At 36.3% G+C, this 16,485-nt stretch overlaps 1 long non-coding RNA gene across 1 annotated transcript in view; it reads right to left on the bottom strand.

Moving 5' to 3' along the window:
- The window catches only part of LOC118239395, a 40,468-nt gene extending 30,309 nt beyond the window's left edge, over nt 1-10,159 (bottom strand). The window contains exon 1 of the long non-coding RNA XR_004771360.1: nt 10,119-10,159. This is a non-coding gene — a long non-coding RNA (uncharacterized LOC118239395). The remainder of the gene's footprint in view (nt 1-10,118) is intronic.
- Between the last annotated feature and the right edge of the window lie 6,326 nt (nt 10,160-16,485).

Raw genomic sequence — 16,485 nt, 5'->3', positions numbered from 1 at the left:
TTAATTTGAATGCAAAAGCAGCTGCAAAGACATTTGAAGAACCAAAAGAGTCTCATCTCCAGCATCTACACAGATTGTATATTTAACAATTAAGAATGGAAACAGGGCACTAGTAGTATCTACACTGACACAGAAACTGAAATCTCCTTGAAATGCCAACATTGTCTGAGATTAAGGCAGCCCAAACTGTGATATGGACAAAAACCTACCTATTCAAGAAGAGTACTGAGATGTTGATCAGCAATTCTCATTTTATAAGGCATAACCAGAGCCATTCTTAAAAAGTAATTTGTGTATTTCATGGTAGTTTTGGATTATGCTCTTTAACTTTTCCAATTTATTTTAAAACAAAACAAACAACAATAAAATAAATCATTTCTGGGCCTGGGGATATGGATCAGTGGTAAATGTATTTGCTGTGTGAGCATGTGAATCTGCGATTGGATTCCCACACCCATACAGAAGTCGGGTGTAGCACTAGTTTATAGTTCCAAAATGGGTGAAGATAGGTAGATTCAATGTAGTCCCTATAATCTATGTGTTACAGGCTTAGTGAGACACCTTGTTCCAAAAAATTAAGGTGTGTTACAATGAAAGAAGATACTCAGTGTTGATCACTCATTGGTCTCCACAGATACACATGGGGTGAACTTGTTTTCTCTCTCTCTCTCATCCTCTCTCTCTCTCTCTCTCTCTCTCTCTCTCTCTCTCTCTCACCACTTTTCTGGTATGTTTTTATAGTCCTGGGAACATGAAAATACAATTATGAATGTCTAAATAAGCAATCAACTGAGAGTAATGAATGCCAATGTCTAAAGTCCTACTTCGTCTTATACAAAAATAATACGAAGTCCCTCCTGGTATCAGGCAATCTAACCCTTTTGGAATTGACAGAATTAAGAATAAAAAGTTAATGGGCAGTGGTAGTCCATGCCTTTAATCCCAGCACTTGAGAAGCAGAGGCAGGCTTCTGAACTCTGTGAGTTCAAGGCCAGCCTTGAGTTCCAGGATATCCAGAGCTACACAGTAAATAAATAATAATGAAAAATGAATGAATAATAAAATGTTACAACAGAAATGCTTCCTTTTGACTTCATCTTTCTTAGCTTCAAATTAAATATTTATATCTAGCAATACAATATTAAAATTAATAGATGCGCAGCAGCTCAATACAGATGAACAAAAATGATCCTATGTACTTAGTCACAGAGTAAGAGTGACTTGAAAATAATGCTTTGGAGGGTGTCCCATAAGTCATTTGGAGATGCATAGCCATCTACTAGTGAAAAACACAGGTAGTTCAGTCATAGCCAGCAATCCGCTCTTTTAGTGATATGTCCCATTTCTGAGGAGACATGCTACAAAAGCAACCTAAGGAAGGATTTATTTTTGTTTCCAGCATGAAGAAACACTCCATGCTGGTGTAAAAGTCATAGCAGAAGGAACATGAACTGGGTATTCAAAGTGTTTTAACATGAATCAGGAAGAGATAAATTCTGGGGCTTATCTCTCATTCTTTTTATTTAGCCCAAGGCAGAAGCCCATGTTATCAGGGCACTCAGATTTAGGGACAGGGCTTCATACTTCAATTTACAAACTCTCACAGAGACATGCCTAGAGGTTTCTTTCCCAGATGACACTAGATCCAGCCACAGAGAAAGTCACTTTGAGATTTTAGAGCAAGAAATCCACCAGTTTTCATTAGCTGTGAGACTGAAAATGTTAAGTGTTTTGACAGAAAGAACGGGTGCCTCCTGATGGCATCTTTGTCAAATATCTGGCATCCAATCAAATAACCAGTTTTCTGCAGTTCTCATACTTCCCAATGCCCCAAACACTCTGTACCCTAGAGAATGTTCTATTACTCACAAGAGTTGTCTGTGACTGGGCAGCTATGTGACCGGCAGTGTGTCTATCGTTTTATTTTCACCTTTATTTTGTTATCAAAACATTACTTGTTTGTTTGAAGTGAAATACTTTCCTTTAACCATTGACATTTAAACTAAATCTTTACACAGTAAGACACTGATTATCTCTTTCCTGTTATCTTGCACCAGTTTCCTATAGGGTTTGCAGAAGTCATTCATCTAATTGGCTACATCATATGAATTAGACTACGATATCTCACTGACAAGAGCTTCTCTGATGTAATGGAAGGATTAATGAAAATTTCAGGCTCATGTCTATTCTATACATGGAGTTTTCACTACACCACAAGACACACTAGGATCATGTAATCTGAATTTCCATCCTCACTGTCCCTAAATATTTAGGGAATAATTGGAAAGGTTTTTCTGAGGCCCAAGTCAGATCCTCAAATGTACTTTAATATATAGAATAGATATTTTAGCACTTTTATTCTCCTATTCTTGCAAACATTATATATGTATGTGTGTTAATATATTCGTAAATACAAAAGTAAAACCTGCTAAATCACCATATATATATATATATATATATATATATATATATATATATGGGGGCTGCTGAACATTTGGTATAGGAAAACCAATGTGTATGCTTCTCTCTGTGGAGGGCTATCTTACTTTTATCAATCCTTTATTGCCTGTAGCTTTTTGTCTAGGATTGAGGATTCCTGGGCTTTCCTTTAGCATGTCCATGGCTTTTGTCCTTGTTCAGCTAATGTTTGCGAAGTCATTTGGTGACTATTCCTAGTAGACACAATAACAGTAAACTCTCCATTCTTATGGCTTTTACAAACTCTCTGCCCCATATTTTGCAATGATCCTTGAGCCTTAGTTGTGGGAATTGTTTTGTAGATGTACCCCTTAAGACTGGACCCCACAACTCTACATTTTGATTAGCTGTTTTTATTGTACTGGTATCTATCTGAGGATTCAGAAAGCAAAGTCAGCCACAAGCTGTAGAGGTCAGGCCATGGTGGCACACACCTTTAATCCCAGGACTCAGGAGACAAAGGAAGATGAATGTCTTTGAGTTCAAGGCCACCAAGGATTACAGAATGTTGAATCAGTATAAAGGAGTAGCAGATCACACACTTTAAATCCCAGAGCTAGAAGGGTATAAAAGTTAGGAACAAGATTCAGTATGAGGCATTCATTCTCCAGCCACAATGAGGAGAGGCAGCAGTTTGAGACTTGGTGAAGAGCTCTTGCTTGGATCAGCTCTTTCAGCCTGAGCTAGAAATGAGAGCTAGTGAACTGGTTCTTTGATTCCCTGATTGTCAGCTTGAACCCCAGTATCTGTCTCTGGGTCATTTATTACTTCATGTTACATATTGGCACCTAACATTAGTACATATTCATGAAAAGGTCAATTTGAGGCAGCTTTGAGCCTAAGCCTGAGCTGCAGGTGGGACTCCCATCGGAGTCCCTCCTGCCTGAGTCCTTGCTAACCAGCTAGGTTTTCTTTTTTCTCCTCAAATCTTCGAGCAAGCATGGGATTCTTTGTTTGGAGATTTTCTTAACAGTCTTCAGCTTCCACCCAAATTCAGGATGCTTTCAGACTTTCCCTAAAGCCTCTTTCCTTGGGGGCTGAAACTCTCAGCTCATTGCAAAAGCTAGTTCTAGAATCAGAGCAGCTATGCCCCATAGTTCACTCACTTTGTTGGCAGATTTCGGGAATAAATTGGGAATTCCTAAATGAATTGATTAGTTAAAAAGAGGATTGGATCTGAGATACAATTAACCTTGAAACTCATGACCAATGTGATGATACATGGATAGGAGAGGTGATTTCAAAAGGTTTAAAGCAAATTAGAAATGTCAAATGTTTTAATTGTGGAAGAAAAGGTCACCTGAAAAGGGATTGTAAACAGAGCATTTCTAGAAACAACTCTTTTTATAAAAAATAATCCAAACAGAATGGCTCTCCCTTCTGGATTATGCAAAAGATGTGGTAAAGGCAGACATTGGACATAGGAATGTAGGTTGAACAGAGATTATCAAGGTAATCTTTAACTGCTGGCAACTCCCTGCAGGTTCCTATGCAAAACCCTATGCCCAATTTAGTTTAGTCCTTTCCTGTCACCCTGGAAACCACTTCCAAGAGCAATTAAAAGTCTAATAGGAAAAAATCACAAAGTGAGTATATTGGCAAACTTCTATAAATGAACAAAGACAAAAATTAAAAGCACAAATAAATGATGTTATCATTGAAGATTTGGTAGACACAGATGTGAACATAACAATCATATCACAAGAATCTTGGCAACCAAATTGGCTTCTGCAGTAGGTAAATGTTCAACTACTTGGGATTGGAAATTTATCTCAGGTAAAACAGAATTCTAGATGGCTGGAATATATAGGGCCAGAAGTACAGAGGAATTTTAAAGCCTTATATTGCTAATATTACAATGAATTTGTGAGGACTTGTTTTGTAATAACAGTGGAATACTCAGATAAACATTCCTCCAAATAAAAAACCAAACATATATTAACACATGGTTCTGGAAAACTCATAAGAAAGCATTATAAAGAATAATCATCAACCATAATAAACAACAGGACACAGACACTGGTAATCTTCCAAACACACCAATGGCTGACTGCATTCTGAATCTTCAGGAAACCTTTAATAAATAATATATAACTACAAACATGCTTCAATTTTATGTACTACTAAAGTGTTATTCCACAGATTGAATAAAAATATTGTGCCCAGTAACTTTCACCACTTAACATTAGTCAAACCATCTGGACCTCCAGGAAAATATTTTGGTTTTCCATAGTTTGTTGTTTTATACTTTTTACTCTTTGTTCTTTTGGAGGGCCCAACATGCTACTCCCAAATATATTACATGTAGGCTTATTATTTCTTATAAAGGCCCAACCTTAGATTGTCTTGTTTCTAGCCATCTTTTCTTAACTTAAATTATTCCATCTATCTTTTGCCACTAGGCTTTTATCTTTATCTATTTCTCTCTGTGTTTTCTTTCCTTTTTATTATGTGTCTGGCTGGGTGGCTGGGTGGCTGGATGGCTGTCTCTTGATGTCCTCTTCCTTCATCTCTCCTTGATTTTTCTCCTCCCAGATTTCTCCTTCTATTTATTCTATCAGCCTGACAGCCTCACCTATACTTTCTCCTGACTTGTTATAGGCTTTTCAGCTCTTTATTAGACCATCAGTTGTTTTAGACAGGTAACACACCTTTACCAAGTTAAAAAATCAGCATAAAAGAGTGTAAGCCAGTTTCATAGGCAGCCATTCCAGTCTTGCCCTTCTACCCTCCAGTTGAGAGGTGAGTGCCACGAGCTATCCTATCCCAATCCCGACCCCCAGAACCTTCCCGCCACCAAAACCCAAAGAGGGACCTGGAGGCACACACACAAAAAAATCAGTTTCATCAGCAGCCATTTCAGTTCTTGCCCCTCCACCCTCCAGTTGAGCGGAAGAAGAGATGGGAAGATGACTGCATAAGAACATATCCAACAACACAAAGACTTATATAATACCACCAGTGACTAGGAACTCTACACCAGCAAGACCTGAAAATCCCAACACAGAAGAACCAGAAGAGAATGACCTTAAAAAAAACTTCATGAAAAAGACAGAGGCTCTTAAAGAGGAAATGAGAAAATTCCTTAAAGAAATGGAAGAAAAAAACACAACAAAAATGCAAGAAACCAACAAATCTTTTAAGGAAAGCAAAGAAAATACAATCAAACAGTTGAAGGAAACCATTTGGACAGTTCAGGACCTGAAAACTGAAATAGAGACAATAAAGAAAACACAAACTGAGGGAATGCTGGACATAGAAAAGCTCAGTAAACAATCAGGAACCACAGATGCAAACATAACCATGAGAATACAAGAGATGGAAGACAGAATCTCAGACACTGAAGATAAACTAGAGGAAATAGATTTATCAACCAAAAAAAAAACTTAAGTCCAACAAATCCTTAACACAAAATATCCAGGAAATATGAGACACTGTGAAATGACCAAACCTAAGGATAATAGGTATAGAAGAAGGTGAAGAAGCCCAGCTCAAAGGTGCAGAAAAAATATTCAATGAAATAATAGAAGAAATTTTCTCAACCTGAAGGACACACCCATGAAAGTACAAGAAGCCTATAGAATACCATATAGAGTTGATGAAAAACAATGTCCCCTCATCACATAATAATCAAAACAACAAACATACAGAATAAATAAAGATTAAGAGCAGAAAAGGAAAAAGACAAAGTAATATATAAAGGCAGACCAATCAGAATTACTTCTGAATTCTCCATGGAAATTCTGAAAGCCAGAACGTCCTGGATAGATGTTCTACAAACACTAAGAGAACACAGATTCCAGCCCAGACTACTATAACCATCAAAAGTATCAATCACTATACATGGGGAAAATGAGATATTTCAAGACAAAACCAGATTTACACAATACATATCCACAAATCCAGCCCTACAGAAACTTCTGGAAGGAAAACTCCAACCCAAAGAAGTTAACTACTCTCACAAAAACATAGGCAATAGATAATTACGCTTTACCAAAAACCATAAATAGGGGAAAACTCACACACAACAACACCACCAAAAAATGAATACAAAACAAACAAGAATCAACAATCAATGGTCATTAATATCCCTCAACATCAATGGTCTTATCTCACCTACAAAAACACACAGTCTAACAGAATGGATACGAAGACAGAATCCATCCTTCTGCTGCATACAAGAAACACAACTTACCTGTAAATACAGACTTTACCTCAGAATTAAGGGTTGGGAAAAGATTTTCCAATCAAATGTACCTAGGAAGCAAGCAGGTGTAGGTATCCTAATATCTAACAAATTAGACTTCAAACTAAAATTAATCAAAAGAGATGAAAAAGGTCATTTCATATTCATCACAGGAAAATCCATCAGAATAAAGTCTCAATTCTGAATATCTAAGTCCCAAATATAAAGGCACCCACATTCATAAAAGAAGCATTACTAAAACTCAAATCACATATTAAACCCCACTTATAGTGGAAGACTTCAACACACCACTCTCACAACTGTACAGAATACAAAGGAAATAACAGAAGTTATGACTCATTTGGGTTTAACAGACATCTATAGAACATTCCATCCAAACACAAATGAATATAACTTCTTCTCAGCACCACATGGAACCTTCTCTAAAATTCACCACATACTGGACAATAAAGCAAACCTCAACAGATACAAAAATATTGGAATAATCCCATGTATCTTTTCAGACCACCATTGCTTAAAATTAGAATTTAACAACAACAAAAATTGCAGAAAACGCGCAAACTCATGGAAGTTGAACAATGCTCAGTTACATCACTCCTGGATCAAGGAAGAAATAAAGAAAGAAATCAAAGACTTCCTAGAATTCAATGAGAATGAAGGCACAACATACCCAAAACTTTGGTACACTCTGAAAGTAGTCCTCAGAGGAAATTTCATACCACTAAGTGCCCACATGAAGAAATTGGAAAATAGCCACACTAGAGAATTAGCAGAACACCTGAAAGCTATAGAACAAAAAGAAGTAAACTCACCCAGCAGAAGTAGATGCCAGGAAATAATCAAATTGAGAGCTGAAATCAATAAAGTAGGAAGAAAGAAAATAATACACAGAATCAATGAAACAAAGAGTTGGTTCTTTGAGAAAAACAACAAGATAGACAAATCTTTATCCAACCTAAGCAAAAGGCAGAGGAGAACATGCAAATTAATAAAATCAGAAATGAAAAGGAGGATATAACAAGAGATACTGAGGAAATCCAAAGAATCATCAGGTCAGACTATGCAAATCTGTACTCCACAAAATTGGAAAATTTAAAGGATATGGACAAATTTCTTGATAGATATCACCAACCAAAATTAAATCAAGAACAGATAAACAATTTAAATAGACCTATAACCCCTAAGGAAATAGAAGCAATCACCAAAAGTCTCCCAACCAAAAAACACAGGGCCAGATGGTTTCAGCACAGAATTCTACCAGAAATTCAAACAAGTGCAAATACCAATACTCTTCAAATATTTCCACACAATAGAAGCAGAAAGATCATTGCTAAACTCTTTTTATGAGGCTATAGTTACCTTGGTGCCCAAACCACACAAAGACACAAATAAGATACAGAACTACAGAACAATATCCCTCATGAACCTAGATGCAAAAATACTCAATAAAATACTGGCAAACTGAATCCAAGAAAACATCAGAAAAATCATACACCAATGATCAAGTAGGCTTCATAACAGGTATGCAGGGATGGTTCAACATACAAAAATCCATCAATGCAATCCACCATATAAATAACCTGCTAAAGAAAAACCACATGATCATCTCACTAGATGCTGAAAAGGCCTTTGACAATATTCAACACCCCTTCATGATAAATGTCTTAGAGAGATTGAGGATAACAGGAAAATACCTAAACATAATAAAAACCATATACAGCAAACTTACAGCCAAGTTAAAACTAAATGGAGAGAAACTCAAGGCAATTCCTTTAAAAATCAGGAACAAGACAAGGTTGTCCATTGTCCACTTGTCTCCATATCTCTTCAATATTGTCCTTGAAGTTCTAGCTAGAACACTAAGACAACAAAAGGAGATCAAGGTGATACAAATTGGAAAGGGATAAGTCAAACTTCCACTATTTGCAGATGATATGACAGTCTACATAAATGTCCCAAAGAATTCTACCAGGGAAATCCTACATATTATGAACACCTTCAGCAAAGTGTCATGATACAAGATTAACTCCAAAAAATCAGTAGCCCTACTATATATGGATGATAAATGTGCTGAAAAAGAAATCAGAGAAACATCACACTTTACAATAGTCACAAACAACATAAAAATATCTTGGGGTAATTCTAACTAAACAGGTGAAAGACTTGTGGGACAAGAACATTGAGTCATTCAAAAAAGAAATTAAAGAAGATACCAAAAAAATGGAAAGATCTTTCATGCTCTTGGATAGGTAGCATCAACATAGAAAAATGACAATCTTGCCAAAAACAATCTACAGATTTAATGGAATCCCTATCAAAATACTGACACAATTCTTCTCAGAACTTGAAAGGACAATTTTCAACTTTATATAGAAAAACAAAAGACCCAGGATAACCAAAGCAACCCTGTAAATAAAGGACCTTCTGGAGGCATCACCATTCCCGACTTGAATCTATATTATAGAAGTATAGTAATGAAAACAGCTTGGTATTTGCACAAAAACAGACAGGTAGTCAAATGGAATGGAATTGAAGACCCTGATATTAACCCACACACCTATGAACACCTGATATTTTGACAAGCTAAAACTATACAATGTAAAAAGAAAGCATCTCCAACAAATTGTGCTCGTATAACTGGATGCTGGCATGTAGAAGGTTGCAGATAGATCCATATCTATCACCATGGGCAAAACTTAAGTCCAAATGGATCAAAGGCCTCAACATAAATTCAGGCACAAAAGCCTCCTAGAAGAGAAAGTGGGTAGTACCCTTGAATGAATTGGTACAGTAGAGAATTTCTTGAACATAACACCAGTAGCACAGACAATGAGATCGACATTTAATAAATGGGACCTCTTGAAAGTGAGAAGCATCTGTAAGGCAAAGGATACAATCAGCAAGACAAAATGGCAGCTCAGAGATTGGGAAAAGATATTCACCAACCTCAATTCTAACAGAGGGCTGATCTCCAAAATTTGCAAAGAACTCAAGAATCTAGTCCCCCAAACAACAAATAATTCAATTAAAAAGTGGGGTAAATTCCTAAATAGAGAATTCTCGATAAAAGAATCTAAAATGGCTGAAAGACACATAAAAAAGTGCTTAACATCCTTAGCCATCAGGAAAAAGCAAATCAAAACAACACTGAGATATCATCTCACTCCTGTCAGAATGGCTAAAATCAAAAACATTAATGACAGTTTATGCTGGAGAGGATGTGGAGAAAAGGGAACACTCCTCCACTGCTGGTGAGAGTGATAACTTATACAGCCACTTTGGAAATCAGTATGACAATTCCTCAGTAAAACAGAAATCAGTCTTTCACAAGATCCAGCAAATCCACCCCTAGGCATATACCTATAGTGGGAAATTACCAATACGGAGTTAGGTAGAAATATAAGGGTATTTAATAGGGAAAAGCCTGACTTACAGAGCAGCCTAGCCAGCCGGCGTGGTAGTGGTCTGTACAGCAAGCAGCAAAGTGAAAGTGAAAGAGCAAACGCAGTCACACTACATGACTCTGACCACGCCCTCACAAGCGTGGTCAGGCACACCTGTAGCCAGCCCCTAAGTAGGCATGGTTACAGCTTCCCCTACATATTCCCAATAAATGAACATTCATACAATAAGGACATCTGTTCAACTATTTTCATAGTATCTTTATTTGCAACAGCCAGAATCTGGAAGCAACCTAGATGCCCCTCAACTGAAGAATGGATAGAGAAATTGTGGTACATTTACACAATGAGTACTACTCAGCAAAAAATGGAATCTTGAAATTTGCAGGCAAATGGATGGCAGTAGAAGAAACCAACCTGAGTGAGGTAACCCAGTCACAAAAGGACAAACATGGTATGTACTCACTCATATATGGATTTTAGACATGAAGCAGGGGATTGACAGCCTACAATCCTACCACTAGAGAGTCTGGGATACAGGGAGAACCTTAAGAGGGATATGCATGGTACTGAGGAGTAGGGAAATGATACAGGATCTCCTGAGCAAAGTGCAAGCTTGCAGGGAGGAGACAGGGAGATGGGAATAAGAGAGGTGGAGAAGAGGAGGGCAGAGAAGTACATGAGGGAGCAGGAAGGTTGAGTAAGGGAAAGGACTGAGGAGAGCAAGTCAAGAGATATCATAATATAGGGAGCCATTTTAGGTTTAAAGAGAAATCTGGCACTAGGGAGATTACCAGAGATCTACAAGGATGACACCAACTAACAATCTAAGCAACAGTGGAAAGACTATCTCAAATACCCTTCCTTGATAATGAGATTGATGACTACCTTACATGCCATCATAGAGCCATCATCCAGCATCTGAAGGAAGCAGAGGCAGACACCCACAGCTAAACACTGAACAGAGCTCCTTGAACCCAGTTGCAGAGAGGGACAAGTGATGAGCAATGGGGTCATGAGCACGCTGGTGAATCCCACATAAAAAACAACTAACCTGAAAAAATGGGAGCCCAGGGACCCCAGAATGATGGCTTAGAGGCCAGCATGAGACTGATTCAGAACCCTTGAACGTGGATTTCAGTGAGGAGGCCTCGACAATCTATGGGACTTCAGGTAGTAGACTGGTATTTATCCCTGGCACATAAATGTACCTTGGGAGCCCATTCTACATGGAGGGATTCTCTCTCATTCTGGACATATGGGGGAGGGCTTAGGCCCTGCATGGAATGATATGACAGACTTTAGTGATCCTCCATGGAGGGCTACACCTTCCCTGGGGAGCAGAGGGGAATGGGGTGAGGGCTTGGGGGATTGTTTGGGGCAGGGGGGAGGAGGAGAGGGAGAGGGAGCTGGGATTGACATGTGAAGCAAGCTACTGACTAATTTAAAAAAATTTAAAAAGTGCTGTCAAAAAACAAAGAGTGCAATGTATCTTTGAATTATTAAAAGATATGTTCCGTTAAACCCATTGGGTCATAACTTCTGTCAGATCCTTTGTTTCTTTGTTAAGTTTCTGTCTGGTGGTCCTGTCTAGTGGTGAAAGGTGGGTGTTGAAGTCTCCTACTATAAGTGTGTGTGTGTGGTTTTATGAGTGGTTTGTGCTTTAGCAATGTTTCTTTTACAAACATGGCTGCCTTCGTATTTGGGGCATAGATGTTCAGATTTGAGGCTTCATCTTGATGGACTTTTCCTGTGATGAGTATGAAATGCCCTTTTTCATCTCTTTTGATTGATTTTAGTGTGAAGTCTAATTTGTTAGATATTAGGATTGCTACAACAGCTTGTTTCTTGGGTCCATTTGATTGGAAAATCGTTTTCCAACCTTTTACTCTGAGGTAACACCTGTCTTTGAAGTGGAGATGTGTTTCTTGTATACAGCAGAAGAATGGATTCTGTCTTCATATCCATTCTGTTAGCCTATATCTTTTTATGGGTAAATTAAAACCACTGGCATTTAGGGATATTAATGACCATTGATTGTTTGTTCTTGTTTGTTTTGGATTTATTGTTGGTGGTGTCATTCTGTCTGGATTTTGCCATCCTGATTCTATTCGTGTTTGGTAAAATTGTATTATCTATTTCCTATGTTATTGTGAGTGTAGTTATGTTCGTTGAGTTGGAGTTTTCCTTCCAGAACCTTCTGTATTGCTGGATTTGTGGATATGTATTGTTTAAATCTGTTTTTGTCATGGAATATCTTGTTTTCTCCATCTATAGTGATTAAAAGTTTTGCTGAGTACAGTAGTCTGGGTTGGCATCCATGCTCCCTTCTGGCTTTCAGAGTTTCCTTTGAGAAGTCGGGTGTGATTCTGATACATCTGCCTTTATGTGTTACTTGGCCTTTTCCTTTGCTGTTCTTAATATTTTCTCTTTATTCTGTAGATTTGGTGTTTTGGTTATTATGTGTCGGGGGTAGGGACTTCTTTTTGTGGTCCAGTCTGTTTGCTGTTCTGTAAATCATACATACCAATACAAGCAAGATTACCATCAGGATTTGGTTTACATTCACACCATGCCATTCACTTGTTATATATTCCTATACAATTTAAACATATTGTCAGAATAAACTGCATGTTCAAACAGATATATTTTAAAATGAAGCCTGAAAATTAGAGGATCATTCATTTTGAAAATTTACCTCAAATATACAAAAGAAAACTCTGTTCAGTTAAAAGGGAACACTTAGAATGCTAGAATGAAGAATTTCTTTACAGCAATTAAAGGTGTTTTTCATCCAACGTAGTGAAGTTAAATTACAGATTAATTCTGTTCTCAATTTCTACCCCAGTGAATTATCTAAAGATGCAGATTTCTTTGGTCAAAGAAATAAAGGAAAAATTACAGAATGCAAGAAGGGCAACCTGATTTTAGCAGCTGAAGAAGAGATATACAAGTAGAAAGTCACACAGCAGTCCAAGGAAAGTAGCCAGAGGAGAAGGTGGAAAAAAGAAAACTCTTTCCTGAAATTCCCTGGAAATACTAAAAAAATTGTCAACTATCAATTGTCTTCAACGACAACTGGCAATACAACTGACAATAATTACAATTATTTATTAACAATTCTTTTTAAACTTTGCATGGAAATATCCTCAGCTAAATACAAAGCAATTTTTAAAATAAATTTTACTTGCCACAGAAAGTATAGACCAAAATTCAGTCAGTTTCTTTGTCATGTATAAAATAAATGTTTTTGGAGTTGGGAAGGGATCAATGTTTGCTGCACTTTCCTCTTTATTTTAATCATACATTTTATGGAATATATTGTGATAATTGGATTCATTAATATAACATGAATGGTACAGTCAAGTCAGCTAGTATTTCTTACTCCTTGACATTTAAAAATATATTTGTATAGTACATAATTATACATGTTTTAGTGGTATGATATATCTGAGTTCATTTGTACATGAATTTATAAAAAGGGTATGTGGTAATCTGTTCAAAGGTAGTTATTTATTTCACGACTCTGAAAAAAAATTGCTGTTCTTTTCATTGTGATATGTCACCAGAATTATCTATAACATTCAAATACACATGGGTACAAATCACACCAGTTGCAAGAAAAGATGAGTAAATGCCAGTGTAGCTGACCAAAACTAGGGGAGCTCATGGACTCTGGACTGACTGCTGAGGAACATTCATGGGACTGAACTAGTACCTCTGAATGTGGGTTGTGGTGATGTAGCTTGATCGTTGGGCAAAGTCCTAGCAGTGGCAACAGGAATTATCCCAGGGGGATTACTTGACTTTTTGGAGCCCATTCCCTATGGTGGAATACCTTGCTCAGTCTTGATGACGTGGGGTGATGGGACTTGATCCTGCCGCAACTTAGTATGCCAGACTTTGTTAACTTCCCAAGGGAGGCCTTACCCACCCTGAGGACTGGATGGGGCATAGGATGTGGGTAGGTGGAGGTGGAAGAAGGAGATGGAGGGATAACTGAGGTTGGTATGTAAAATGAAAACAACTTAAATAAAATATAATAATAAATAAAATAAAAGATAAAGTATCACATAATAATAGTTATAATAGGCAGGAGAAGCTACTGTTTGAGAATAAATATATCAAATTCCCTGAAGAAATACAACATAATAAATATATTTGCATATAAAAGTAATATACAACAATAAAAACAAGAATAGGTAGATTTTCAGGGAAAATCAATATAATAATATTTAGATACTTACATACCTTTTTTTTCAAAAATATATAAAACTACAAGATTTGTAATTAAAGAATGGTAGTACTTGAGTAAGACTTTACCAAATACTTATACAGAAAACACTGTGCCCACCAGAAGAATATAATTCTCAACCAGTCCTGTAGGAAGGAATGGCAGAGATATATTTTATAGTTCACACAAAATGTTGCAAAAACTAGTGAAAAATCAAAATTATAAAAAGCATGGTCTCTAATCACAGTGAAAAAATAGAGACTAGGAATATATAAACATTTTGAAAACATTAAAAAGCAGATGGAAATAAATCAAGAAAAATAAATTAAACAATAACTTAAAAAATAAGAAACTTATTTAAGTACAATAAAAATAAATATCTACCACATAAAATATATCTCACATAGCGAATAAAATGATAATTGTGTGCAGCATAATATTCCACACCAAAACACTTGAAAATATGCTCAAATCAAAGTCACAACACCGTAAGAAAATAAAAAGTATGGAAGACAGCCACCAATAGGATAAAGATAAATCATAAAACAAAAAGCAAACCAAAAGAAAAAAAAACCTTAATCTTTTGTAAGGATCATAAAAATTGTCTAAATATTAAAAAACTAACTATATGAGAGGGAGACAAGAAAAAAGAGTAAAATCCAAGATTAAAATAAATTAAATTTTAGTTAGTCTTTCTACTTCTTAGAAATAACATATTTTTAGTATTTTTGAAATATTTCATCATTAATGAGTTAGAACAGTGTTTTTCAGTGTGTGCATGTGTGTGTGTGTGTGTGTGTGTGCGTGCGTGCGTGCGTGTGTGTGTGTGTGTGTGTGTGTGTGTGTGTGTGTGTGTTTGTGTGTGTGTGTGGTGGGGGTCAGACACCCTTCTGTAGGAGTAGCATACCAGATATCCTACATATGAAATATTTACATTATTATTCATAGCAGTAGCAAAATTACAGTTATGAAGTAGCAACAAAAATAATTTTATGATTGGTGGTCACCACAACATGAACTGTATTAAAGGATCTCAGCATTAGTAAGATTGAGAACCACCGAATTAGATCATTTTTTAAGGAGTTAGAAATGTTCTTAGAAACATACAAATCACAAACACTGACTAAAGAAAAAAATAAACTTTTAATACGCATAAAACTTTGTGGAATGTTCCTTTATACTGTTAAATATATGTCACTGTGATTGGTTTGATAAAGAAGCTAACTAGGGAATAGCTGGACAGGTAGAAATTGGGAGGGAGAGAGAAATGAAGAATGCTGGAGGAAGAAGGGCATAGTCTGGGGAAATTACAACAGATGCAGAAGAAGCAGGATGTATAGAAAATGAAGTAACAAGCCATGAACCACATGACAGAGAGTAGATAAGATATATGGGTTAACATAAATCTAAGAGTTATCTAGTAACAAGCCTGAGCTATTGACCGAACATTTGTAATTAGTATTTAACCTCTGTTTGGTTACTTGTGAGCAGCTTAGAAAAACAATTGAATCATGAAACAAAAACAACCAAAATAAAAAAGTCCAGGTCTACATGTATTTACCAGTGACAGATTTCCCAGTATTTAAATATTAATTTAAAGAATTTAAATAACACACAGTGTTTTTAGAGTATTGCAAAATTAGGAGAGTGTATTTTCTGGGGATATTTTGGCTCCATTAACAACATTAAAGATATGCCATTTAAAATAAACATCACTATGGCTAATAAATATAGTCAGAAAATTATAAAATAAAGTCTACCAAATAACCAGGATGAAGTGTTTTAAACCAGAAACAAAATCGTGTTTGATATTAAAAATCAACAAATATCTGAATAATAAAATTAAGGAAGTGACAATGAATTTTATCATCGTAGATATAGTATTTGACAAAACTGAAACATCTGTTCTTACCAAAACACAAATTACAAATAAAAGGAAATGTCTTATATCTGAATCATAATCTGTTGTCTTCATACAATAAAATATTTTAGTGAATAATTTATGAACAACAGAAAAATTGTTTCTCCCCTTGCTGGAGACTGGAATTCTAAAAACAAGGTGTTGTCAATTCAGAGTCTGTTTATAGGGTCGTCTCTACACCCAACATGATGCCTTCCTACTATATTTCATAGGAAAAACAAATGTTGTGTCCTTTTATTGTCAG

This window comes from Cricetulus griseus, chromosome X (genome assembly GCF_003668045.3).
Source record: "Cricetulus griseus strain 17A/GY chromosome X, alternate assembly CriGri-PICRH-1.0, whole genome shotgun sequence".
NCBI lineage: Eukaryota > Metazoa > Chordata > Mammalia > Rodentia > Cricetidae > Cricetulus > Cricetulus griseus.
Note: the sequence above shows the minus strand (reverse complement) of the source record. Positions and strands in the feature narration are given on the sequence as shown.